General features: G+C 41.8%; 1 long non-coding RNA gene across 1 annotated transcript; it reads right to left on the bottom strand.

The window, feature by feature from the left end:
* Positions 1-741: 741 nt before the first annotated feature.
* Positions 742-8,012, bottom strand: LOC128352490 (uncharacterized). Its single transcript, XR_008320446.1, has 4 exons — positions 7,919-8,012; positions 2,704-2,796; positions 1,578-1,627; positions 742-890 (listed from the first exon to the last, which is right to left on the bottom strand). It is a non-coding gene; the product is annotated as an uncharacterized LOC128352490 (long non-coding RNA).
* Between the last annotated feature and the right edge of the window lie 6,304 nt (positions 8,013-14,316).

Below are 14,316 nucleotides of genomic sequence, written 5' to 3' on the forward strand. Positions count from 1 at the left end.
CAAATCCCATTCAGCCCTGAAACACACTGGGTGACTCTGGGCCAGTCTCTCTCAGCCTAACCTACCTCACAGATTTGTTGTGAGGAGAAACATAACCATGTTTATCTGGGCTCCTTGGAGGAAGAACGGGATATAAATGTAAAAGTAAAATAAAGAACGATAAAATAAAAATGAGTAGGCAATGGTGGTGTTAGCCAGGGTGCTCAGCCAGCACAGTACAAGTGTGTGGGGGCTCTCTGGCTAGCTGCTCTGGCTGACCTCAGCATCTCCACCTATGCAGGAGGTGCCTAGCCAGTCAGCAACCATGCATTTGCACCCCCTGCCTTCCAATTTCTAGGAAAGATGGAAAAAATTCCCTTCCCCCTGAATTGTGCTGAAGTTACAGCCAGCAACTCCATTAGCTGCTCTTGCTGCTAATTCTCCTTTCTTTTTCTTTTCTCTAAATGTAAAAGAGGTTTGCCTCAGCAAGCAACATGGACTAATTCTAAGTCTTGGAGCATTTCCACTGGGTAGGGGTGGGGTCATAGTTCAGAAGGAGAGCACGTGAGCTGCATGTATAACTTTCTTGGTTCAGTCCCAAGCTTCTTCAGTTACAGGATCTCAGACAGCAGGGCCTAGATGGGCCAACAGCCAGCTTTCTTACCTCCTAATCTGAACTCTGTGTTCCAAGCCCACTCTTCCTCTACTAGTTCTATAAAGGACTACTCTGCCTCTACTAGTTCTTCCACTCTGCCTCTACTAGTTCTATAAAGGACTAATGCTTCTATATTTCTTTCCCTCGTAGTTGTAAGCCTTCAGAAAAACTAAACCATCACATTTCAACATCTGTCATGTGGTGCAGATGCTGGGATTGGTTTCTGTTCTTATTTGTACTGAACTGTTGCCACAACCTAAGAAAGAGGAAGCAAAACTAGGTTATTCTGTACATTAATCTGTATGACGGAATAAACAAGTAGAAAGACACGTCAGCTTGGCACCTTGATACAACAATGATACCTTGTTACGCTCTTCCTTGAGAGCAAGCATTGTGAATAAGGCACAACTAGATGTGATGTGTGGGAGACACATGAATAGAATCTCCAAGAGCTTTATTATTATTATTTTTAAGCCATGGAGGGAGGATTTTTTAAAGCCATGGAGGGAGGATCCTCCTCATGCCATTTTCCTGATTAAAATCTCCTCCCTCAAGCTGGTATTAGCCCAATGGGGGGAAACTTACAAGTGCCCATATGATACCTGTAATTTTCCACCTATGAAGCAAATAACTGCAAAACTGTTTTCACCACAGCTCTACAGATAATGAGAGCAGAGAAAACAAACTTTATAGACTGACATCATTCCCTTATTTGCCATTCTAAAAAAGATCAGAAGCATCCCCCTTGTGGTGCTGGTCAGGAGTGAGCAGATTTTCCTAGAGAGGAGGCAGCAGACAGTTTATAAGCCTATAGCCATTATTAAACTGATCAGTCCTGTAGGCTTCAATTATTCATCACTCATTGACTTCATTAATGTTGCTTATTTAGAAGTACAGATTAATAACAAAGACTTGAATATTATTTGTTTAAGTGTGTACTCACCCTCCCCAGCAGCCCTGCTGCCAGAACACGGACAGCCATTTAGTAAAACACTGAAAATCAATGTTGAAATGGGGGGAAAAGAGAAGCTAATAAGCAAGTTGTATATTTATAATGCAATTATCTGACCTCTTAGAAGTCATGTAATTTAATGTGGTTATAGTGCACAATATATCTTTCAATGACTGGATGCTGTCCTTAATAGATAAATGTTTATTGGCCCAAAGCTTAGAGGCAAAAAGGCAAATAAGAAAAATTAAAGGAACATCATGCACAACACTAAACCAGAACCAAAACTTTAATCATCCAATATGGACAAAGACCAAGTTCTCACCAGGAGAATGAATAAGTATATACTGCAGATGAAGCTGGAATAGAATCCTACTCTTAGATAAGTTGAGCCAGATGACCCATTGCTGACCTCCCAGCTCTAGAATCGCATCTATGGTTATGAGTAAGAAAACAGAAAACTGGGATTTACTTTCAGCCAAGCCCAAGTATGCATACTTACTGGGAGTAAATCATTACACCCAGCGGGACTTAACTGCAAATAAGCATGATCAGAATATGTTTCCCTGTAATCGGTTTTCAGTACCAGGATTCAACTGGAAAAAAACCAGCAAGCAACAATAAAGATGTGACCACCTCTGAGTTGCACACCTACACCACAAACTTCTCTTTATATTAAGCAGGGGGAGAGCAACTGGCCCTATATAACCCCAGCACAGCATCTCTCCAGTGACTGTTGTTGGTGAAGGGAATCATCTCATTATTCCTTTTCTATGTAAACGGCTTTGAGAACTTTTTTTTTGTTGATAAGTGGTATATAAGTAGCAGTGGCAGCAGCAGCAGTACAAATGGAAATTATTTTGAGTATCATGCATTCCTCAAATAATCCTGAAACTTGCCACATGTCCAGAATTGGCCTAAACACTACAGGAACTGGATGTCCTGTTCAGGATGTAGGAAACATACCATCCTAGATACTAAATGCCCAGGAATTTGAGCAGGAAGATAGCTTTAATGAATTTTACCCATTCTTCAGATGCAATCTCTCCAGGCTTTGTAGCTACACGGTGTCAATGTATAAACGCCCCATATGCTTACCCTTTCCTCTGGCACCACCTACCTAGGCTGGCTCTCTCTCTATGGCTCAGTAAATCCCTTCAGCAAAATCTGCTCCAAATTTGCTGCCTTTCTAAGTGGTCATGAATCAAAAGATCTGTTGAAGGCAGCAAGAGGGGACACCAAGTATAGAAGAAAAAAATTAAAACATCCCAAATCCAACTGTATTTAAACAACATTTTATAAAGTTATTAAACAAAGTAAACACCTAATATAAAAATATCAATATTTTCATTTCTCATTTGCACTTGTGTTACTGTCATTATATTTATTTCGCAGATTTGGTTGTGTTTACTGAGGTGAAATGCTCCTAACCCTCTTCTGTGAAATGTTCTGTGCTCCTGACCCTCTTCTGTGCAAAGAATGCTATAGGGGGAAATGAAGCCGCCAAGGTTCACTGTTGAGCACTTTCCAATCCCAGTCAAAAAAGTAGGGTTTTAACATTTGCACCCTTGCTGCCCCTTTGACACTTGTGCCCAAGGATTATTTTGGATTAATGTAGCAACCCTGCCTACAACCAGTGTTCCCTCTAACAGGGATTCTCAGATGTTGTTGAGTACAACTCCCATAATCCCCAAGCAAAAGCCATTACAGCTGGGAATTCTGGGAGTTGTAGTCAACATCTGGGAATCCGTTAGAAGGAACACTGCCTACAACTGGTAGTTTGGTGAGATGCTGAGAATTTTCACACCAATTCAATTCTCCACTTCCCCTGGAAGACTGAAAGATTTGTTAAATCAGTTTTAGCCTGGTCTAATTATGTTAAAGAGTAGCTTTGAGAGGTTCTGTGCCTTTAAATGCTGATACTGGCAGGGATTATCTCATGAACGTTTTCCAGTATGCAAACATAGTAACAGTATCACCTGTAGATTTTTGCCTGTTATGTTGCTGTTAAAAAAACAGGGCCTCTTTTCCATAAATAAATCTTGCTGAAGAACCAGGTCCAGTCCCTATATACCTAGTATTAGGGAGCCCAACTCTCAGGGAAGATGCTGTCAATCCCAACAAGCTGCAGCCCCAGCATTTATCCTTTTAAATATTAAGGTTCATGTAGAAATAATATGCAAGAGTTCCTATACTTGTGGAAATGTTAACTGCCATTTCACACATGGAGGCTCTTCTCACGATCAGTGAGAAGAGCCATGACGGGGTTTGCAAGGAGAGTGGGCTAAACCCGCTCTCCCCGCAGACAAGCAGTCAGTCTGCTCCAGGCAGCCGCAGCAGCTGCCCACACGACTGCCGGCTCCATCACAGAGCCAGCGGGGGCTGGGGAGTTCGGGGGGCGTGCGGCCCCCGGAAGCTCCAGCATGCCCTGCGCGAGTGCACAGGGCATGCTGGAGAGACCCCCGAGCCGGGAGTCTCCTCGTGAGTTGCTGTGGCACGGAGCCGCGCCAACTCATGATTAAAAAATACGGGTTTGCGGAGCACTTGCTCCGCAAACCCGGTTTCAGGGGAGGTGTTGCAGACCAGTCCTGATTTATACACCAAATATGCTCATTAGCTAGTATACAAAATTAGGTCTGGCCCACAATGTCATCAAGTTCTTTATATGGTGACCCATGTGTGATCTGGGCGCAAGAGGAAAGGAGATCAAACCACTCCTGAAAGGGTTCAATGGGCTTTATTGAACATAAAAGGCTTAACAACAACCTAGCAAAGCAGAATTGCTAACAGTATTAAAACAGAACATCTAGCCAGTACCCATATTTTCCACCCAGTGTGCCTAATTAGCTTATGTGCGTGCAATTAAATCTTCCTAGGTCTAATACCTTTCAAATATAGGCAGAAAAGAAAAGGGGGGGGAAGGCTGCGGGCTGATAAGGTTTTGGGGGAGATCAGAGATTAGTAGAAGGGAAAAGGGGAGGACGGAGAAGGGAGCAATAAAAGAGGAAGGGCAAAGGGGGTTCCGAGCAGCATATTACCAGGATCAGAGGCTGGAGAGAGACGAATCACTTCAGCTGAAGCAGTGAGGCGCTGGCGGAGACAGGAGTTGTGCAATTGTTTTAGGTCATAGCTGAGAGCTCCATGGCTGGGGAGCCTTGACTTCTCACTGCGCAGTGAGAGTCATAGCCTCTGAGCACGGGCAGAGTTCCTGCTTAGCCCCTGCGGCTTTGCAGCAAACTCTGGGAAAGCGTGTGAGCAGATCTTGTTGTAGGCACAAGAATGCTAACGTGTGAGCAGAATGCCCGTAGGCACAGAACTGCTCAACTCTCTGTCTCAAAAGCCTCATTCTTATAGTCATTTTCTCTTTGATCCTTGAATAGGATCTATTCAAAAATCTCCTCTTTTCCTGTACGTCCAAAAAGGTGATAACTTCCTGCCACCTTCTGAACAAAATCTTAATTATTCAGGATATCAGCTAGTCCAGAGATATCTTTGGATTTCATCTCTGTAAACTGCGTGCGCTCAGGAAGGGAGGGGTTGGGAGCATTACCCACAGCAAATCTGCATATTTGCATCCTTGCCAGTCGAAACGGTGTTAAGAAGTCAAGAATTAGTAAGGGGATTCAGGATATTCTGTGTGAGACAACAATTACATATGTACCTTTATCCAGTGTTTTTCTTGTAATTGAAAACAAGAGAATATTTAGAGGAACATACGTGTGTGAGACTTGTAGCATTAGTGAGGTGAGAATTAAAATCTACAAGCATTATCTCTGTATCCATTTGGCTATGTTGAACTTCCATGGAGACAATACAGTTAATTACTGACAAGGATTTAACACTGACTTCTTGTAACAGGAAAAAGGGGGTGGGGGGAATCAGCCCCTGGCAGACTCTTCCACAGACACTTGGTAGCCAGTGGTATTAGCATATGGATTGCAGCATTCAGCATTCAGACCTGGCTCCATTGTTCCCTTGCATATCCAATTTTAACAACACAGTGCCAGGTTCCTCCTCTCTTCACAGAGCAGGGAACAGTATGCCAGAGTTCAGGTTTGATTTCATTTCTTGATATAACATGGAGTCACCCAGGCCCATATATTTCACCATACTTTTGAGTTGGTACCTCTGGTTATGATGGGTTATGACCGTCCACAACAGAGGGGTAGTTTGGCGGGTTAACTGCCTGGAGGACACCGGGCTTGCCTGTGAGCCTGGTGGTTCTCACGGTCCACCGAAATCAGGCTAAGCTCCCCTAGCCCGATTTTGGTGGACCATGTAAATAGCCTCACGATCTATCCAGGTGAAGTCAGTTCAGAGCCAATCTGCAGAGTGGTTGAGAACAATGATACTGCATGTCAGCTCTGCTTAGCTATTGATTTTAGGAGCTGAACATGGGATGTGAAAATATTTTATTTATTGGTTGGTTGGTTGGTTGGTTGGTTGGTTGGTTGGTTGGTTGGTTGGGGCAACATCCAGACCACAGAATCATAGTATTTTAGAGTTGGACGGGACCTTAATAGTCTTCTATTAGTCATGACCATGCTCTTGAAATCAATAGCATTGAAATCATTGTCACTGATTGGTGTTTGAATACATGTAAATATTTATTAGTCATGACCATGCTCTTGAAATCAATAGCATTGAAATCATTGTCACTGACTGGTGTTTGAATACATGTAAATATTTATTATTTTTATTACGTATTAAAAATTAAAAATATTAAAACATTTTAAAAATGAGATTGATTGGTACCATCATGCTTGATTCAATGAAATGAATGTCAGTGGGCCTGAGTCCTCCTGACTACAAGGTTGCCCAGGGTTTCTCCTTCCCCAGTCCTCCTGTGCCTATTTACCTACCTTTCAGCATGCTTTGGACACTCATCGGCAAACGCATACATTCTATTTGTTTTTCAAAGCAGAAGCTGCTTTAAATCACTGTTGCACATCACGGGCACATTATTATTTGCAAATGAACATCATGTTACTCTTTTCAAAGCATAAAAGGCAACACCAATCTGAACCATTGTGGCACATCCAAAAGTCTGGAGTGCACTTCATGTATTTCACTGAAACAGCACAACACAAACAGCAGTTTGTGACAATCATGTCAATCTGCATTGCCATTGCACATCACATGCACAACAATCTGCACAATTAAGCCACTGCATTTTCTTGGTATCCACTGCTAACCTCTTGCAAGCCTATTATTCGGGACATGTATCTGTAACAGCAGATACGCAGTTTTTGCTTCTGAAGCAGAAAATTATGGGGATTTGCTGCATCCTAAATCAGAGCTGAGCTGACTCAGGTTCATTGTGAATCAGCAAGGAGCAAATTCAATTCTGTCTTTGTCTGCCACTTAACTGCCCCAGACTGTGTGAAAATACCCTTAGGCTCAGGGTGAATAACAACATTTATTTTAAAAGGTAAAATCATGTTCAATGGCTAACATGATTAAATCTGAATATGTCTTTCAATATTCAAGACAGAATTCAAAACAGTCTCTCTCTCTCTCTCTCTCCTTTTTCCAGGCTTCTGAAAAACTGAAAATAGGGCCTTTGTAACTGTCAAATGAGATCCTAATAGTTAAGTTTTATGCAAAATTTCAGAAATAATGCCTACATTGCTGTGGCAAGAAATGTCAGTTGCTAGGAGGCAAAGTACAGTGAGGCAGACAAGAGGAAGGCCAGGACCCAGCAGCTTGAGGACACATATTAGAAAAGTTCATCCATCAATATATTATCACTACCCAGTTAAATGTGTTAATGTTCTGTAAAACCATTAAAGACTAGGGTTGGGAGCGGGTGAATGGATTCAGGTTTAGATCAAGGACAGGGATGGCCTGTGGGCCAAACGTGATGCATGAAGCAATTTTATCAGGCCCCTGGTAACCCTATCACACACACTTCAGTCAAGGGGGTAAACTGTACCCACATGCTCATGTGTTTTCACAAGCTGGAGGCAGGAGGCGGGGAGAGAGAGAGAGTGTGTATGTTATTCCACACTTCTGTATTTCATTTCTGTTTGGCTTTTATGCACAATGTGGGCCCGTTCAGACAGACAATACATCCCCAAACCAGCCTCTCAAGAATGAGGATGTGCTGACAGCACACACACCTGGTCATCTTTCCCAGACGTCCCAACATCCTCCCAGCATGTTTCTTTATGGAAGGGCTGCTCATTTGAAGAACCATTCTACACAGAGTCCAAATTCGGGCAGTGACAAGTCAGCAGAAAAAGCAGCAGTGGTGGCACATGGAGGAATTTGAGGCTCCCCCAACCCCACCCACAGCATGACAGGATAGCAACAGCAGTGGCACGGTGACTCACCTGAAGGCATTTCCCCTTCGTGGTCGCTCTGACATGCTGCTTTTTTCCTGGTGTGCTGCACAGTGAGATGGGAGAAAGCTCCTCCTCCTCCTCCTCCTCTTCTTTCCCATCAAAACCAATAAGGAAAATGGAGGTGAGGGGGAATCTTCTCTAAGATCACCTCTGACTGACTTGACAAATAATCTGAGAGCTTCCCAGTTTGTACCAAGGAAGTGAGGATTTGAATTGCCAGACTAGTCTGAAAAAAGTTCTGAAAAGTTTGTCCATCTCTAAAAGCCTCAGACAGAACTTCCATATTGACTAATTCTTAGTGCTTTTCAGCAGAGTTGGTGTGCACATTCAACTGCCAATTATCCACTGTATGGGAATCAAGTATAAAGAAACTGAGTGATTGGGCATGCATGTGTGTACCAGCCAGTGGGGAGAAATCAAGTATTATACATGCATGTATGAATCATCCCTGGGCTATGCTGAATGCATAACTGCATTTTTTAATCAGATCCAAGTTTCTACTAGTAAGAGAGAAATCAGGGCAATGCAAGGGGGAAATGGATTAGGTGACTATAAGCAGTTCTGGAGTGCATTATGTGTTATGCTCAGAATTCCATGATGAAAGCATAATATGACTCATTTTAATGTATTATGCATTTATACCATTTGAGCCAGTATGATAAGATGTAAGCAGCTCCCTTTAGTGCAATATGACATGTGCTGGGACAGACTAATTAGAAACTGGGGCTTATTTGGCATTCTGAAGTCCATCAAATATTTTCACTATAATATGGAGAGGATAATAGCATGCAGTGGTGTGGATTAATAGCTAATATTCTATAACCAAGTAGGTGGATTAGTAGATTATAATATGATAGCTAGCAATATTGTGGTATATGGAGAAAATTATTATTATAAAAACAGAGGTTTATTAAAGATCATCCAATGTACAGTGCTAAAATAAAGCAGAATCCCATATACTAGAGTTTTATGTCTAGGCTGGTCTGCTTTAGGGACAGGATGTAACAAACTGAGATTGAATCTGGGCAATACGGAGGTACCGTTGGTCAGCAGGAGAGCCAATCAGGATGAGGAGATTTAACCATTTCTGGATGGGGTTGCACTGCCCTTGAAAGAGTAGGTGCACAACTTGGGGGCACTGCTGGAACCGGGCCTCTGCTTTCGGAAGCTCAGGTGGAGGTGGTGGCCAGGGGTGCCTTTGCATGGCTTCAGCTAGTGTACTGGCTGCAAGGTCAGATTGAACGAGACTAAGGCAAAATCACTGTTCAGAGTGGTAGGTTGCAAAAGATCTCCCTTTCTTGAGAAGGCAGATCTGACCCACACCTTAGTCACGTCATGGCTAGATTACTGTAACATGCTCTATGTGGGGCTGCCCTTGAAGAATATTTGGACAATTAGACTTGTATTTTTATATTCCATTTGAATTCTTATTGTGTAGTTTTTTATGGTTTTATATTTTAAATGTTTTGTGAATCGTCTTGAGATTCTTTTAATGAAAGGTGGTATAGAAATTTAACAATATAAATAAATAAAATACTTAACTTGGATATAAACTTTGTGCCCTTTCAAAGTATGAGATTTGGTCCGTATCAGGGTAATTAGTCACAGGAGAATTTGAACCACTGGCTGCCTAAAAGCTTTGTGGGAGCCCCAAGCCTTGAGCCACTGACGCTCTTTGAAAAATCATAGACCCAAATAGCTTAACTAGCTCTGTCTTCCAAAACTTCCACACTATCAAGTAGTCCCTCTGTTTTCTCATTTCCATGTAACTTCTCTTTCCCATCAGCTAACTTTTCCTTTGCAACCAATAGTCTCCTTGAGCAACTCACAATCTGTGCTCTTCATCCTGCCCCACCTGCTCCTGCAAACTTCTCCATCTTCCCCCAAACCAACCACATTATCTTATCCCATCTCCTCCCTCATATATCTGGCCTGCTTTCAAGTTCTGGGAGTTTCCCACAACCTGCCTCTCTGACCAATGATTTTGCTTCAGTCTGGTTCAATCTGACCTTGCAGACAAGACATGAGAGAGGTCCTCTCCACTGTGTTATGACAACTTCTGTGGAGCCAGCAACCTACACAGTTTGAGAAGTTCTATAGATCCAAGTCCCCAGTGTTTGGCTTCTATTAATTTTCCTTCTAGAAAATTAATAAAGCCAGCACGACACATCTAACCCCTTTGGTGCCACAAGGCACGGATTCGCAATTTATTGTGTTAGAGGCATGCAAAGAGCTTAGTCCAGAGCTTGGCTCTTCCAAGAGGTTAACAAAAATGCAGCGAGCATGCAAACATTAACATGATCGATTGCATTTCAAGCAAACACAGCTTTGCCTCTCTAACGCATGCAGCTTCTATAAAGAGCAAGGACATGTTTTACAGTTCCCTATTTTGGAACGTGTTGGATTTAAGTCCGGCAGCTGTTAGTTTAATCCAATTTGATTATTATTTCCCTCCTCAAACCTCCATGAGGCTAACCTTGTGTACCTGGAAGGAGCTCATTTGTGAGCATAGGGTAATCAGTTCTGACTACAAGTTAAAGTTATCCTTAAGCAAACAGAAAACTATTCAGCATAGCAATAAAGTTAAATAATTATTACCGAGCTATGTGATGTGACTACAATGTGACTTTGAAATGACTGGGATGTGATTAGAATCAAAATGTTATGTATCTGTGATTATATGAGAAAAGAACGATGCCAAAGCTCCCTGACATTAACAGCATCAGGAAAAATGACATTATTAATGCCTAGAAAGACATAATTTCTAAGAGACAGCACATGCTTGAAAATGGTTGTAGCTCTAACACTGTAATCACTGATAAGAAATATAATTAGAGTGTAATCGAATGTAGGGGAAAATAGGTCAGGAAGACAATGCAGCCCATTTGGGTGTGCACAGACTCCCCACCACCACAGACCCACCTATAGTATGCCTACTTTTAGAGGTTCATGTGTCAATCTGCCCCATCTTTTAGCTCTTCTGCCTTTTATTGAATTATTTATGTTGGCATCAAAGTATGCAATATTTCTTTTTATACACAATCCTTTATCAAGCAGAATTCTATGTAAATTGAAAGCCTGCAAACATCGACAGAAGCTGAGCTAGTGAAAGTATCACCTGGACTGTCTTGAGTATCTTAGGCTATGTATCTTCAGAGAGAAACAGGTGCTGGTTTTTCAGCTGCAGGGAGAGCTCTGCTCCCCGCCTTTACTCCTCTGTCAGAACATATAAAACCTCACCAAGTGCCAAGTCAACAGTGAGGTCCCATGATGCTTCTGGTGGACTGTCTTCCATAAATTTAAAAGCTTTTTAAAACCATGTACTGTTTTTAAACTCTGACATCTATTCTGATTGGGACGGAGCAGTGGTTTTGTGACTGACGCAAGGCCAGGCTCAGACAATCACCACTGTGCACAGCTCAGCTTCAGAAGTGGAGAGACAGCTCCTTCATGACTGACACAAAGCATGACCAATCGGCACTGTGCAGATCTAGGAAACTAGGACAGGCTCTCTCTGTTCTGTTGTACATGTGTCAGATGCATGAGAAGTGTGCTTCCACAGACTCACTACTAAAATGATGCCTGTCTCTGTATGCAGCCTTATGGGGGCAAAATTGGAATGTAACATGTGAGCAAAGAATGTAACATGTGTCTCTTACGGCAACTTCTACCAATTAGGAGGTCCAATTTGGAACAGTGGAGATCATAAAAGTTGCAGCAGCAGCAGGTAAGACTCATGAGTTCTTGGGCCACAAAAGCAAACAACCTCGTAAATAGTTAACTACATTTTCTAACTAGCTAACTATATTGTCTGCCTCTCTTTGATGCATAATTCAGCTGTATGGGAGCATAATTTCCTTATCTTTGATTATGGAGGTTATAAATGCTGTTGAAACAAATACTTCCTTGTGCCATGTTTTGACAGACTTCGAGGCTGTTCACATGCACAGCCAAGAGCAGCCTAGGGTAGCCAAGCCCGCTCTTGGCTGTATGTGTGTACTGCTGGGAGCGACATGGCTCCTGGCAGCAAACCTGTCAAAGAGGCCCACCGCTTAGTCAGGGTTAAGGGCAGGAGTATGCCCTTAACACGGGCTAAATGATTGTGTGTGGGTGCCACATGGCGCCACACGGCGCCACACAGCTTTGACACATCAGCGGCCTCCCAGCCAGTGCTGGGAGAATCTCCATAATGCACTGCACACGTGTGCGGTGCATTATGGGAGTTCCAGGGGCCAGGCGATGCGTCTCAGCCCCCCAACCCTAAGGGCTGCCAGAGGAGGCAACTATACGTCTGGGTGCGCAATCTCAGCACCCAGACCAGGGATAGTCTGTGTGGGAGGAAAGCTTTATAAGGCTCCCTCCTCTCACGCATGCCCTCAAGATCTCAATCATCATGAGAAAAGGCTCTTAGTGGCCTTATTGGAAATGGTTGACCTGTACTGCATTAGAATTAACAGCTATGTTCAGAACAAAAAGCTTCTGAGGGATAGCTATCAGGTCATTATTTCTTGTCTGTGTCCTGACTGTCCATCATATCAGTGAACTTTTCTTCCTAAATTAGAATGAGATAGTATTGTATTTGATGCCTTTCTTTGATGCCTAATTAAGCTATGCAGGAAGTGAAGTTAATTTTATAACCTTTGTTTGACGAGGTTATAAAAACTTTTGAAACAAACACTTGGTTCCACCTTTCTTCTTTTCAAATAACCTGGCTAACCTAGTTGCCTTATATAAGAAAAAAGAAAAGGTGACAATGTTAAAGACAGAGGAATTCCATGGGCATAATTATAATCAATATAAATTGATTTCATTAAGGACTACACGCTGGTTGCATACAACATCCTTCAAAGAATGCTTGAGAAATGTAACCTAGAAAGACCTACTCTAAGATCAACGCACAACTAGTTGAACACTCATACCCCAAGTTTGTGGAATGAAAGCTTCCACAAATGTATCTGTTCTACATTTGGTACTGTTGAACATCTTAGCAAAAGGCTTATGTGAAAGAGTAGGCCATACTCTTAAGAAATATGTTGACAATGCCTAGCAAAGAAGTTCTAAGTGTCGATGGGTATGAACTAAGAAGTCAAATGTGTATCAATAATAAGGAGAAGTAGGTTAATAAGAATAGAATAGATCTAAGCACTGCAAAATATAAGCTTTTACAAAAGTATGAGCATGTGCAAATGGGAAAGCGTGGGGATAAATGCCTATGTCACCACATTCTTAGAACAATCTGGGGATTTGACTTGATAAGTGAGTTGTGAATAGAGTGCATTGTACAAAAGCCCCATTGCATAAAACCTGTTCACAGACATTTCAGGCTTTCAGCATCCTGACATTGCATGTTCAGGACATTTAGCTTCATGAACAGATACAAGATTCTGGCAATGCAGGCACAAATCACACGAGTGAAGGATCACCTTGAGAGTCTAATTCTGGAGTGGAAAGGCAAAATATAAATTGCATCAATAAAATTCACACACATACATGAATCACTGCTGTACATCACATGCATGTTGTACATCACATGCATCACAATGCATACAGTTTGCTTAACTACACATCATGTCTCTTATTAAAAGGCACCTGGGCATTTGCTCCATTCTCTCAGATGAGTTTGGGTTTTGTGAGATCCGTGTGTTTCTTCTCAGTTTTTTGCTCATTTGTCATTTTAGTTTAGGATTATTGTAATTCAGAATGTGCCTTTGTTTATTTTTAACATTTTATTTGCAAGCCACCTTGGGGGCTGAAGTAAAACCACCTCCATAAAATAAATAATCAAGTAAACAAACAAATAAGTTGTCTAGACACTATGTTGCAAAGCCAGATTACTGATGAAATTGCTCAAATAAACATTGCAGAAGAATGTTGGCATGACAGGATTTCAGGGTTATTTGGCTTATGTGCATGTTATTCACAGAAACTGATAACGTTATACACTGCAAAAGGGCAAAAAGGAATACCTATTAAGGTTATGCATTTGGTACTGAATTCTTGTTTACTGGACATACATCTTGATTGCACAATCCAAGTACATATTTTGTACATGTGATATTGTTAAAATTGGCTGGATTTATTGGTGGTTATTTATCACCTAATTGGGATTTTTTTGATTATTGATCCAATGATCATATTATTTAATCATTCGGCGGGGGGGGGGGGCATCTTGCAGATTTCAAAACTTCTGTATAATGAAAGTGTTGCTTGCAACTAAAGATAGTACAGGCTCAAAATTGGAGAACACCTGAAGTTTATTCTGTCAAAGAATAGATGATTAGAATTTTGGACATTGTTGAAATTGACAAATTAACTGACATAATTAGCAGGAAATCTGGATCAATGCCTCTAGTCAAATCTCTTGAAAAATGGACTCCATTTATTCT

This window comes from Hemicordylus capensis, chromosome 3 (assembly GCF_027244095.1).
Source record: "Hemicordylus capensis ecotype Gifberg chromosome 3, rHemCap1.1.pri, whole genome shotgun sequence".
Lineage (NCBI taxonomy): Eukaryota > Metazoa > Chordata > Lepidosauria > Squamata > Cordylidae > Hemicordylus > Hemicordylus capensis.